This window comes from Quercus lobata, chromosome 2 (genome assembly GCF_001633185.2).
Source record: "Quercus lobata isolate SW786 chromosome 2, ValleyOak3.0 Primary Assembly, whole genome shotgun sequence".
In the NCBI taxonomy this organism is placed as follows: domain Eukaryota; kingdom Viridiplantae; phylum Streptophyta; class Magnoliopsida; order Fagales; family Fagaceae; genus Quercus; species Quercus lobata.
The window spans coordinates 86,268,762-86,281,731 of record NC_044905.1 but is presented as its reverse complement, the minus strand read 5'-3'; the positions used below and the strand labels follow the sequence as shown (position 1 = coordinate 86,281,731).

The window sequence follows — 12,970 nt, the reverse complement described above, 5'->3', positions numbered from 1 at the left end:
TTAATACTAAACCCATTACAAATAAATACCACAAAAATACAAGGAAATAAAATTAAAACAATTACAATACTTTTTGTCATGGAATAAAGCCAACATAAAATATAGTTATAAATCACAACTTTACACACATATATTTTATGCATAAGTGATTATAAATAATACAAATTTTACTATATAAATCTTACAAATTAATATGTTACCAATCATAAAAAAGTAATTCAAACATTTATTTATTACAGTATATCATTTACATCACATTTTTCTTAGTTTATAATTTTTTTTTATAGTAAAATTTGTAATAGTGTTACCATTTTCGATGCAGATTTTGTTTTTGTTTTCAAAATAGTATGAAAACAGTTTTCAAAAAATTGAAATTGAAACTAATTTTCAGATAATAATTTTTACATTATACATATTTAGTTCATACTTTTAAGAACAATTCTCAAAATGTTGAAAACAAAAAAAAGATGTTTGGGAGACCATTTTTATTTTTTGAGATTTAAAAAAAAAAAAAACAATTTACAAAAAGTAACATGTAGAATTTGTAGATTATATTATTTTTTGGATAATGATTAGGGAATAGAGTTCATGCACCATTTTTTATAATGATAAGTTTCAAATTTGAAGTGTGAGAATTTTTTTGTAATAAAGATAAGTTCCTTAATTTAAAAGATAGAAGAAAGAAGAACCTGGATAAGCCTGTGAGGCCTATTATTTTCAATATATTTACAATTATGCTATTAAAAACATTTTCTTTATCTTGAAAATGTCATCTCATCCATTTTCAAAATCCTATTTTGAACAAGAAAAATATAATACAATTTTCTGAAAACTATATTTAAAGGACATCATCCAAACAATAGATTCAAGTGTAAGACTCACCATTTTAATTTACAAAAGAAAAAAACTATAGTTAAATCGTTTTACCAAACAACCTCTAGAGAATGCCTGCACGACAAAGCCTAAGCAAGCAAGCAAGACAGGCGAAGCTGCAGTGAGGCGTGTAACTGAAGAGATAGCAGGTCCTATGGGCGCTATTTGTTTTGTTAGAACTTAGAACTCCTTGTTGAGAGACTCGTATTTTTACCTATGGGCTGAGTTGCTTAGGAGTTCGTACTTTAAAGCGAATTAGCAGCTGTCACAAAACTGGCATTTTCAACTTCGTATGAGTGTCAATATGTAATATGTTCAACAACACACCAAACAAAATACGCTTAGAAAAGAACAAGTTTGCGAAGTCAATTACTTTGCGGGAAAGAAAGATGGTAAAGTTAATTGGGAAATGGGAGTGCATTTCATTTGGCTTGATATATGGAAGAATCTGATGTCATGCATATTTTCCTTTTTTATTGAGACTGAGCCACCTAAGAGGACACCAAACACCAAATTCCATTGTAAATTTCAACAAGTAAGGGCATCCACGTTTGTGGAACTATTTTTTTAGCATTTTTAGCACCATAAAAAATTAGTTTATCTATTTTATCTACTCATTTTATAAAACATCCAACATCATTAGATTTATTTTAACTTTCAACACAATAAAATAATATAAACTAATGTTATGAATACTGTTTTGGTGACCGTTTCAGTTTGTCTATTGGAATGGAATATTTCGATACCGGCCTATTTCGGCGTACCGTTTTATATTGTTTCGGAATTTCCCGCTAATATATATTTATATATATATATATATATAAAATTACAATTATTTTGACATTAACTAATGAACTCAATAGAGAGGTTTGAAAAGAAATCTTAATCAACTTATCCAAGTAGTTAGATGGTTTAAAAAAAAACAATATTAAATCAGAATAATTAGGTTTTTTTTTTTATTTATAAATAAACATGGAAGTTGGGTATTGTAAAATTACCAACCCCAAGTGATTGTCTTTTCAATGACTTCCTATTTCTACTTTTTATAATATTTCATCTTTTTTTACTTTTTACTTGGATTGTGTGGTGATCAACTCAATAAAGCAAATAAAACACTACCCCTTACTTTGCTAAAAGTCTGAAACGCCATCTCAAGTTCACTTCTCAAAGATCATCTCAGTTGGGTTCTAGTGGAGTCTTTGCAAAGACATGGGTTCTAACTTCTAAGAGTAAGCATACAGCCATACATAAATGATAAATCTCATTACCGTGAGCTTTTCTTGATTTTTTTTTTCTTTCTTATCTTCTTTTTCCTTTTGTTTTTTTTCTCTTGATTTTTTTCTTCTCACTTCCTCATCCTTCCTTTTATTTTTCCCCCTCACCATGGCTCATAAGATTTTTCCTTGTATTCTGTCAAATTTTTTTTTTTTCACATGAAACTCATTCCGGCCGAATCCATAATTTCGGCCGGTATTTCCCGAAATCACCCGAAATAGCCGGAACACCCCAAAATGACTCGGAATTTGTTCTGAGGTGAAACAAGGGGGTATACCATTCCAGTTTACTTGCTGGAATTGTATTTTCCAGCCATTCCGGCTAGAATGGAATGGAATTAATAACTTTGATATAAACATCACAATAAAATAATATATTCACTATAATAAAATAATATATTCACTACAATAAAATAATATATTCATTACAATAAACAACAATCACAACCACCGCAGCCACTGCCGTTGCCGCTGCTACCACTGATGTTGCCTAAAATTGCCAGTATGTTGTTTGTCCAACGGAGCCAACGTCTTCCATGTGTGCTTGCAAAACAGAAGAGAGATTTTGGTGGAGAAAACACCAGTGGGTGTTTCCTTAAAACCCTTCGATGATAAAGTCAGAATGACGGCTGATAATAGAATAATTAGATCTTCTTTTGGGTTTTTGAAGTGTTTTTTGTGCATACCTTTCCTTTATTTGTCTGATTCCTTTTATAGGAGCTGGACCTTGTAACCTCCTTTCATTACATTATTGATTGGGCTTTACTGCCTTTGTAACATATTAGGTGATTAAATTGGTCACCTTTAATGATCGTCGGTTACAAAACCTGTTGGAGATTCCGTCAATTACTGGTGTGCATAAATTAGCATTAATGTTCATTTATTGTTGTTTGGACGAATCATATTCCAATTTATCAATTGCCCCCTCATTCCAAAATTGTTCGTTTAGAAGGAGACAATTTGTAGGAATGAATTTCGTTCATCTGTGTCGCTTCGAATTCCGTTCTTGTCACATTTATGAGGCGCGACTTTTTTGGTCGAATTTCTGCCACGTGTCGTGCTCCGATTGGTTGTTCGTGCATTAGGAATTCGTGATCTTCCCGCGTCCTGATTTTTCTTCTACCCTTTTAAACTTCCATTTCTCTTTCTTTCCTTACTTATTCGTTTGGTTTTTAATTCCGAGCACTGTACTCCTCTAGTTCCAGGTGAGTTCCTTCTTCTTCTTGGTAATTAATGGTTGATTATTTTCTTGTCTAGTTTGATTCCCCTTCAATTTCTTTTTTCTTCACTGGGCTATGTTTTTTTCCTTCAAACTTCTGATAGGAGGAAACCTCAAGTGGGTGTGTATGTTACTCGAGAAACTCCTTTGAGGGAAGTTTTGTTGTCGTTGTACACCTTAGTTCACTTTTCAATTGGTTTCGCTCAATCTTTAGAAAGGAGAGTAATGTCTGAGGATAGGGTGAGGTCTAGTGATTTAGAAATTGGTTTATCCTCTAGTGAAAAAACCATTACCCAAGAGATGTGAAAGCTCGAATGCGTGTGAAAACACAAGAGCTTGTTTATACCCCCAATTAAAAAATTACAGCTCGGTTGCTTTTACTCTAACTTATCTAAGTGCGGAACAAGAGCAAATGAAGCGCAATAAACTGATAACTACTCTAGTGCATAAACATGAATAACAAACAATAAAAGTAAAGCACGAGAGTAAGGGAAAAAAGATGCAACCACAAGATAACACCAAGATGTGTTATCCAAGAAGAAACCGAAGAACTCAGCAAAAAACCTCTCCGCCGTCTTCCAAGCAGTAAATTGATCCACTAGAGAATAAAATTGGAGTACACGAATAACAAAAGACCCTCCAAGCCTAGTCTACCCAAGGTACTTGAGCCCTCCAAGCTCCTTCTACCAACGAACTTCACAGAGTCATGTTTTCTCTAGCTTTTTAGATCTTGCAATATGACCGATTGCATCCACCAAGCCTCACCGGCTTCTTTTGGCAAATCTCCAAAGCTTCCCAAGCTCCAAAATACTCTCTACACTTTGAAAATGTGTGGATTGTGTTTAGGTACAAATCTCCTCTCAATGTATGACAATGGGTGTAACGTCCCAGCAAGTCAAAAAGAAAAAAGTAATGGTCAGATTTTTTTGGGACCAGATGTGCCCCACCTAACACACTAACCCCCACCACGCATCTCACTCATTTGCTCTTATCCTTGGCCGGCCATCCCTCACTTATTTTCTTTTCTCTCATACACTCCTCTCTATCACTTGCTCATCCTCTCCCACCGGTACCTCCATACCACCATCTTCACCATCATTTTTCTGGTAATGTCACCGGAAAATCCTTAGGAACCTCTAAGCATCTTCATCTTTTATTTGAGGTAAAAGTTTCTAATCTTTTTGGTGGGTTTCTATGCTTTTGCTCGAGGTTATTTTTATCTAAGCTTTAATAATGATACCCAAGTGATTTATGAGCAATGGAAGTAATATTTATGTGTTTATATGTATGGGTTTTGTATTGGTGGAATTATTTGATGAGTGGGTTTATGGTTTGTGCTAATGATGACTACCTAAGGTTTATGTATGGTGGAAAATTTGGGGGTTTTGATTTATAACATGTGATGGTTGGTAAATTTAATTTTTCCATTACCATTGGGTTTATTTGGAGTTAGTTGAAGTTCTAAATTCTTTGTCTTGGAGGATATTTTGATTTTGCTTTAATGGGTCTCTTAATGATGTAGTGTAAATTTTTGGAAGCTAGTCATAATGTTGGAGATGATATTAAATGGGTTAACTTTATAAATTGGAGTTTAGGCCCTATGAATCAAATTGTTGAGAAACTTTGGAAGTGGGATGTATTATTATTGATGAGGTTAAATACTAGACTTGCCTAATTATGTGCATATTTGGCAATTCCTAAATTGTAGCTAAATACAATTTTAAGCTTTATGCTTATTGTGTTAGGTTTGCTTGATATTGTTGAGGTTCTTGCTAATTTCCTTTGGAACTTGGAGAATTAGGCTTTTTGCGGGTTGCAAGGTAAGTAGCTTTTTAATGGGATTTTGAAAAATAACCATGTTGTATAAACGTTGTTTTTGGGTTAGACACGCTTTTGGAAACTACCTATGGAAAATATATTTTCCTAAAAACTATTGTGTCGTAACCTTAATATATATATAGATATATATATATATATATATGATTATATATATGAAAATGCATCATATTTGGTATTGCATTTGGGGAAATGCATGAATTGTTGATATGGAAAAATGAGCATCTTTTATTTAATCTTTGATAAGGAAATCTTGGATGTTATGCTATATAAGAAAATTTAAAGATGCTTATCTTGTCTTGTTATGTGGGAAATTGTTAGAAAATCGATTAACAAGAATGAAGTTGAAAACCTTACAAACTTTGTGGAAGTTATATTATTTAAGGTTTTTCTGAAACTACCTAGATATAAACTATGTGTTTCAAAGTATATGTAACATGTGAGTTTTATGTGGTTTTAACACCATGCCATGTGTGATTTCCCGGTGATCACCCGATTTGGTCTCCGTAGTCTTTGTGACAATGGAATCAAATCCAGGTCAGTGCCCTTTCACTTTGGATGACGCGTTCTTCCCTGCTACCCATGGGGGGAAGAGGTTCCTTGATTGTGTGCAGGTGAGGCTGCTGTCTATGGGGCCAAGAGACCACATGCAAGAGAGGTCCTATTTGACGCGTTCTCTCTGCTGCCCATGGGGGGAGAGAAAAACCTTGAGGGTATGGGTAAGGTTGCCGTCCATGGGCCAAGAGTCTGCATACCATAGAGGATAATATCATGCCAGTTGTGAATGGGTGGATCCCCTGACCGGTCTATGTGGTAGTGTGGTATATTTGTAATAATTTACCTTATGTTAGATATTATGGTTTTGGAAATTATATTGTTGATGCTCACAAATTATGATATATAGTTTCATGGTATTATTTTGAGAAATTTTGTATTTCATCATTTAATCATTCTTGTTACATTATTATTGCAAATGATATTGCAGTATTCAGTTAGCAATTTCTCAAACTAAAACATGTTTTGTAAACTATTCATTATCATGAAACTTGCATTCCCTCCACCCCCATTAATTATGCTACTTACTGGGCGTTAGCTCATCCCACCTTCTAACAGTTTTTCAGATTTCTTAGCTATACCTTGGGTATGGAGCTTACTTCCTTGGTGATGATTAGAGTGCTATCTTAAATTTGGAGACCCTTGTTGTAAATGGTTGGTGACTCGATCTTGCTATGTTCAACGAGACCTTAATTAACTCTATTGGAGGTTGGTTACTTGAGGTTTGTTAACCTTAGGCATGGTAGGCATAGACTTGATATTAAGATTCCTTATTCTTGATAAGATTGTGACTTTGTGTAATCCAAGAGCTTTGTAATATATATTCATGTATTATGTGGAGGCACATGATTTTTAGTTATTATTTGTAAATGTGTTATAGAGCTCTGACTTGTAATGTAGAGATTTATGGTTATATATTCTTATCCTATGGAAATGAAAGGAAAACAAAGATCTCCTATAGTTTGGTTTTCCAAAAAGGAAAAATCTACAGATACCTTTGGGATGTATTTCTCATGCTTTGGACCCCTTTGGGTTTGGGCGTGACAATGGGAGAGGGAATGAGAAGAGGCTAGAATGATTTCTTCACTAAGGATAAGTAGCTCTCTCTCTAAAAAGATGGGGGTGTGTGTTATAGAAAACCTATCTAGTGTTTTTCTCTCTGAATGGCTTTCTTACAATTTCTGTGGGTAATGAGAGTATATATAATATGGGTGAAGGATAAGAAAGTCACACTTCAACTTCTGGCATATGCTCCTCTGATGATAGCTAATAACAGAATAATCAGAGCTTCTTTTGGGTTTTCCAAGTGTTTTTTGTGTGTACCTTTCCTTTATTTGTCTGATTCCTTTTATAGGAGCTGGACCTTGTAACCTGTTTTCATTACGTCATTAATTGGGCTTTACTGCTTTTGTAACGTATTAGGTGATTAAATTGGTCACCTTTAATGATCGTCGGTTACAAAACCTGCTGGAGATTCTGTCAGTTACTAGTGCGCATAAATTAGCATTAATGTCCATTTACTGTTGTTTGGACGAATCATATTCCGATTTATCAAGTGTCAATATGTAATATGTTCAACAACACACCAAACAAAAAAGGCTTAGAAAAGAACAAGTTTGCAAAGTCAATTACTTTGTGGGAAAGAAAGATGGTAAAGTTAATTGGAAAATGGGAGTGCATTTCATTTGGCTTGAGATATGGAAGAACCTGATGTCATACATATTTTCCTTTTCTATTGAGATTGAGCCATGTAAGAGGACACCAAATCCCATTGAAAATTTCAACATGTAAGAGCATCCACATTGGTGGAGCTATTTTTTTAGCTATTTGGCACCACAAAAAGTTACTTTATCTATTTTATCTACTCACTTTACAAAACATCCAGCATTAGTGGATCTATTTTAGCTTTCAACATAGTAAAATAATATAAACATTACAATAAATTAATATATCTACTACAATAAAATAATATATCAACTACAATAAACAACAATCACAACCACCGCAACCGCTACTGCTGCTGCTACCGTCACCGCCATCGCCACATGATAGCAAATAATCGTCTAGTGTAACAAGTAATTTTTTTAACCCCAAATTGTACTTATACAATTTTTTTTTTTTTTTACTAAAAAAATTTCTTAATTGTCATGATAGCAAATAATCATCTAGTGTAACAATAATATTTTTTTTAACCCCAAATTATATATATACAATTTTTTTTTTTTTACTTAAAAAATTTCTCAATCATCATGATAGCAAATAATCATCTAGTGTAACAATATTATTTCTTTTAACCCCAAATTATATATATAAATTTTATTTTATTTTACTAAAACAATTATCTCAATTGTCTAGAAGCAATCTTGGAACAATGTGAACTATGAAATGGAGGAATCATATAAGAAAACATATAAAATAGAACACATATTATAGTTGGAACAATGTAATCCATAGATTACTCACATACATAACTCAAACCAAATTATAATAAAACTCACACACTCGCACAAGTTCCTATGACTCATGCTTCTTAACATATAAAAAAAAAAAGTTCCTATGACTCACCTTGCAAAAGCATAAACTTCCCTGCAACCAGAAAATTCCCAAAACAATTTCCAACATGACATTTATTGTAATAAATTAGAATCAACAAATAGAAAATCAGCAAGAAGCCAAAACAAAAACAAAAAATTTATCATTCCAATTCGCTGCAAATTTATATTACTGTTAGGACATATGTGTTTCACATGTTAAGAACATATGTCTTGATTTTATGTAATTGGCTTATCCTTTGACAAAACGCACTTTACTTGTATTTGGATAGATTTAGGATGTTTTAAATACTTCAAGAAACCTTGTTTCAAAATCACGTATTGAAACTTTCAAGTCTGTTCAAGGAAACAAGTTCATAGTGCAAAATCATTAAAACTCGACAGTTGGTTGACAGCTGCATCTATCGAGCTTAAGGAAGCTATTCTTCATTCGGTGTGCTCGACACCTTCTCGACAGCTGCTCGACAGCTGCTATTTGTCGAGATTTAAGATTTTCAGAATTTCAATATGATTTTCTTAGGATCCGTGAATGTGTCTTTGGGCCTTCTTTTCTCCTAAACCTAGACATATAAAAGGACCAGTTTAAGGGCCGTCAAAGGGTTCACAAGTTGCACAAGCATTGAGCAAACTCTATTCAAGCAAATTGTGACCGGAGACGAAGTTCTTATCCTAGTTCATCTCTTTCTCTTGAAGAAGTTGCTGTGTATGTGCACCGTAGGGTTTTGTGACCAAGCATCTTCTTGATCTTCATCGTTTGGATGAACTGAAGAACTTTGCAACCAACAACCTTCTTAGTTGGTGATTGAAGTCGCGTACTGGGATCCGCGCAATTGGTTAGTCACGTACTGGGAGTCGTGCATTTGAAAAGGGAACTGTCACTACAGAACAAGTCCAATTGGGTATTGGGGTAAGGGTTCAACTGTAGGTTGGTAAGGTACTTGGATTCCTTTACTTGTAACCGCTTGTTGTGATAATAGTGGAGTTTCGGGAGTGGTGACCTGAAAATCACCCGGTGGGGTTTTTGCCGTTAGGTTTTCCCCATTCGTAAACAAATCAACGTGTTATTTATTTTCCGCTGCATAATTAGTTTATTAGTGATTTGTTTGTGCTACCACGCATTTGCATGATAAATTGATTAATTAATAATTTGGCTAATTAATTAATTAATTTCTATCACAAGTGGTCATTCAGTTTGTGGCCTATCAACTGCAATAAATTAGAAATAAAAAAAAATGTAGCCTTCCCTGCACACAGAAAATTCTCAAACTAACATTTACACCAATACATTAGAAACAAAAACATAAACTTCCTTGCAATTAGATTATTCCCAAAAAAAATTTCCCAACATGACATTTATTGTAATAAATTAAAATCAACAATCAGAAAATTTATCATTCCAATTCTTTGCAAATTTATCATTAGAATCAACAAATATTAATTCCCTACAAACAAAAAATTTCCAACTGACATGAAAAACGTATCATTAAAATTACCTAAATCAAAAACCCTAAGCATTACATGAAGAAGATAGAGACAACTCACCTGTAAATCAACAAGCAAGCTTTGAAGAAATCAGTACCCAAATAGAGAAGAAAGGCCAAGATGGGTCAAACAAAAGAGATGGGTCGATGGCATGGGTGAGATGGGTCGGCAGCGTGGGGCAAGGGAGTGGACTGGTGAGAGTTGAGCTTCGGTGGTGGGCTGGTGGCGGTGAGAGGATGATGAATCTTGGCAGAGGTGAGAGTTGAGAGAGAGATGTGAGAGTTGAGAGTTAAGAGAGAGGTGAGAGATCTGAACTGAGAATCGGGTAGAAGATAAAGAAATAGGAAAAAAAAAAAATATATATATATATATATTTTAATAGGAGGTGGGAATAAAAAAAATTAATTGTGAGTTTAATTTTCAACTACAATGCACAGCCATATATAACTGTGCGCTGTAGCTGTGTAGGTAAAAATTTTACCTATACTACCACCAATGTAGCACCCTTTTTGTATATGGTGGTGCTAAAAATAGCTTTTTGGCACCACCATTGTGGATGCTCTAATTTGGCTTCAATAAGGTTAACTAATGGTGCCTTTGGGAAGCGTGTTTGTGCTTCTCACGTTTGCGTTTTGCGCGTTTTCAAACCTTCTTTTTTTTTTTTTTGGACTAGTGCCATGAACAGTAAATTCATTAATGAACAGTACTCAAAATATATATATATATATTTTTTTTTTTTCAGTTTTCAATAAAATAAGCTGTATCCAAATGAATCCTAAGAAACCATTCTTTTTGGGCTAACAAAGAAACTAATGGCTTCTTAGTGACATTTAACAAAATGGATTGCCTTTGAATCTATCTAAAAGACTTAACACACTCGTGGAGATCCCATATTGTGAGATATCCACTGCATAAATAAAACACATACATATCAGTAATTAGATACTTTTCATTTATGTTACATATTCAAATAGTTCAGACCTACCTTTTTTTTCTTTGCGCGGTATGCTTTACCACTTTTAGGTTTAAAATACTCTGCACGCTATTTGCAAGTTGCAACTAGGGGCTTTCTGCTTCACTTACGTAGTCTCGCCGACTTGTTTGATGGGAGTGGTGTTCGGCTTTTGAAGAGACAAGTGGCCAATAGCAATAAGTTGTCCACCGACGATTGTTGTTTATAAGTTTGATTTACACGTACTTTTTATATGCAAATTAAATTATTTAAAATTATATATGAGGAAGCTAACTTCTAAAACTAGGTTTGACCCATGTTATCTCGACTTCTCTACTCAAACATGCATGTAATTGAATGCGGCTGACCTTGTAGCAATATAGACACAAAAAAGAACCCAACTAAGTTGATGAATTTTTTCAACCAAACAAATAAGAAAGGGGAAAATCACTGTAAAAGCAGCCAATTATGATTTTATGTCTCTCTTAATTTATTGTGAAGTGGACGGAAATCCTTTTATGGTTTAAGAAGTATGCAGTTACATGTTTAAAGTTAATTGAAGAACCCTAAATACAATTTCTAATAAATTGTACCTAAATTTTATCTAAATCTAAAAGTCTAGATGATTCATATATTATCCATGTATAATTCATTAAATAAAAATTATAATTAATATTGTTTAAATGATATGGGACAACATGTTGTTAATTCAAAAGAATGAAGATAGTAGCATGTAACTTTAAAACTTGGAAGTTGGGACAAACTATTGCCGAGGCAATTGACAAATTATTGTTAATGGCAAAATAATTAACATTTTGAAATTTGAAAGGAACAAATTATAGATGTGAGGAATCTTTGGATTCTATTTTTTTTTTTTTTAATTTTCAAAAGTGAATCTGGATGTTTACCTAATTCCAACTTTTTAATTTTTGCCTCCTAAAATGAATTATATGTCAAACGTATGGATTTTTTTTCTAATTTTTTTTCCAATTTAAACATTTGAATTCCACTTTCTCTCTCTCTCCAACTGGCTCTATCTCACTCCATTTTTTTCCCTTTCTGTTATTCGGTAACGCTATCTTTCTCAAAGTATTGGTGTTGTACTAATTTTGGTGGTGACTCATTTCCTTTGGACAGATTTAGACCCGTTAAATTTGCATTATACAACGGAGTTTTAATGTGATTTGGGACTATCCAATGTAAAATTGAGTTCTATATCGTGGATATCTTGCGCGCACAAGAAACGTGTTAGCTCCTCAGTATGCGATTAGAAAGATGCATTTGTATGAATGGAGGAGAGTCCTCTAAAAACACTTTGTTCTCTTTCTTTTTTTACTTCAATAAAATTTGCCAGTTTTATTTTTATTTTATTTACAAAAAAAGAGATAGAGAATTTTTATTCAAGTTGAGATACATTTAAGTCACGTATCCAACGTTAGTGTTATTGTTTTTCTTTTATTTTTATTTTTTGAGAGTTGTTTTTTCATTTCTTACCTAATATTTTGTCGTGATAGCTTTTTGTTTTGAAATTTGCATCTAGAATTGCTTATATTGTATTAGTTTCTATTATGAATAAGTACCCATTCTTTAGTGGGTGCGGCTTGTGTCCAGTGAAAGTTTTCACTGGACACAAGCCCTTCCCTTCTTTAGTGTATTCTCTCTCCCACTAACTTCGGTGCAATCTTTCTCTCTCCTTCCTTCCATGAATTCCAAATTTCCAATGCAATTATGCAAATGAGAGAGAAAGATTTATTTATATTTGTTTATACTTTAAATAAATAAATAAATCTCGCATCATATTATTATTATTATTATTATTATTGATGATGCCAAAATCATCAGTAGTTGAGATCATCTAGATGACTTCGGCGTAACCTGCAAGATAGCAAGAAAATGTAACAAATAGGTCACCGGCGTGGTGCCAGCTGATGAACCTCCAATGACAAAGTTAGAATGATAGAGAGATAATTGGGAAATTCTAGCTGATGGGAATATAATTCTGATCATGTGCTTTACCTTTGGTGGAATGTGCCATATATAGGCCTCTACTCTCCTAGCCGTTGGAACCACCATTAATGGTGGTTTAATTTTCTATCTGGGTAACGCCCCTAACACTTAATGTAGGGATGTGGAGCCTTCTGATACTTAATGCACAGATATGGAGACCTCTGAGTTGCCTCTCTATTTACTTCGTCCAATTGTAACGACTCAGTTAGTAATGGCTTCA

At 33.5% G+C, this 12,970-nt stretch overlaps 1 long non-coding RNA gene across 2 annotated transcripts; it reads left to right on the top strand.

Annotated features, from left to right (window-relative positions):
• The first annotated feature begins 4,385 nt into the window (after positions 1–4,385).
• LOC115956694 lies at positions 4,386–6,617 on the top strand. Of its 2 annotated transcripts, none has more exons than XR_004084302.1 (2): positions 4,386–4,528; positions 6,333–6,617. It is a non-coding gene; the product is annotated as an uncharacterized LOC115956694 (long non-coding RNA). The 2 variants fall into 2 exon arrangements; XR_004084301.1 differs by having other exon boundaries at positions 6,316–6,617.
• Positions 6,618–12,970: the final 6,353 nt, after the last annotated feature.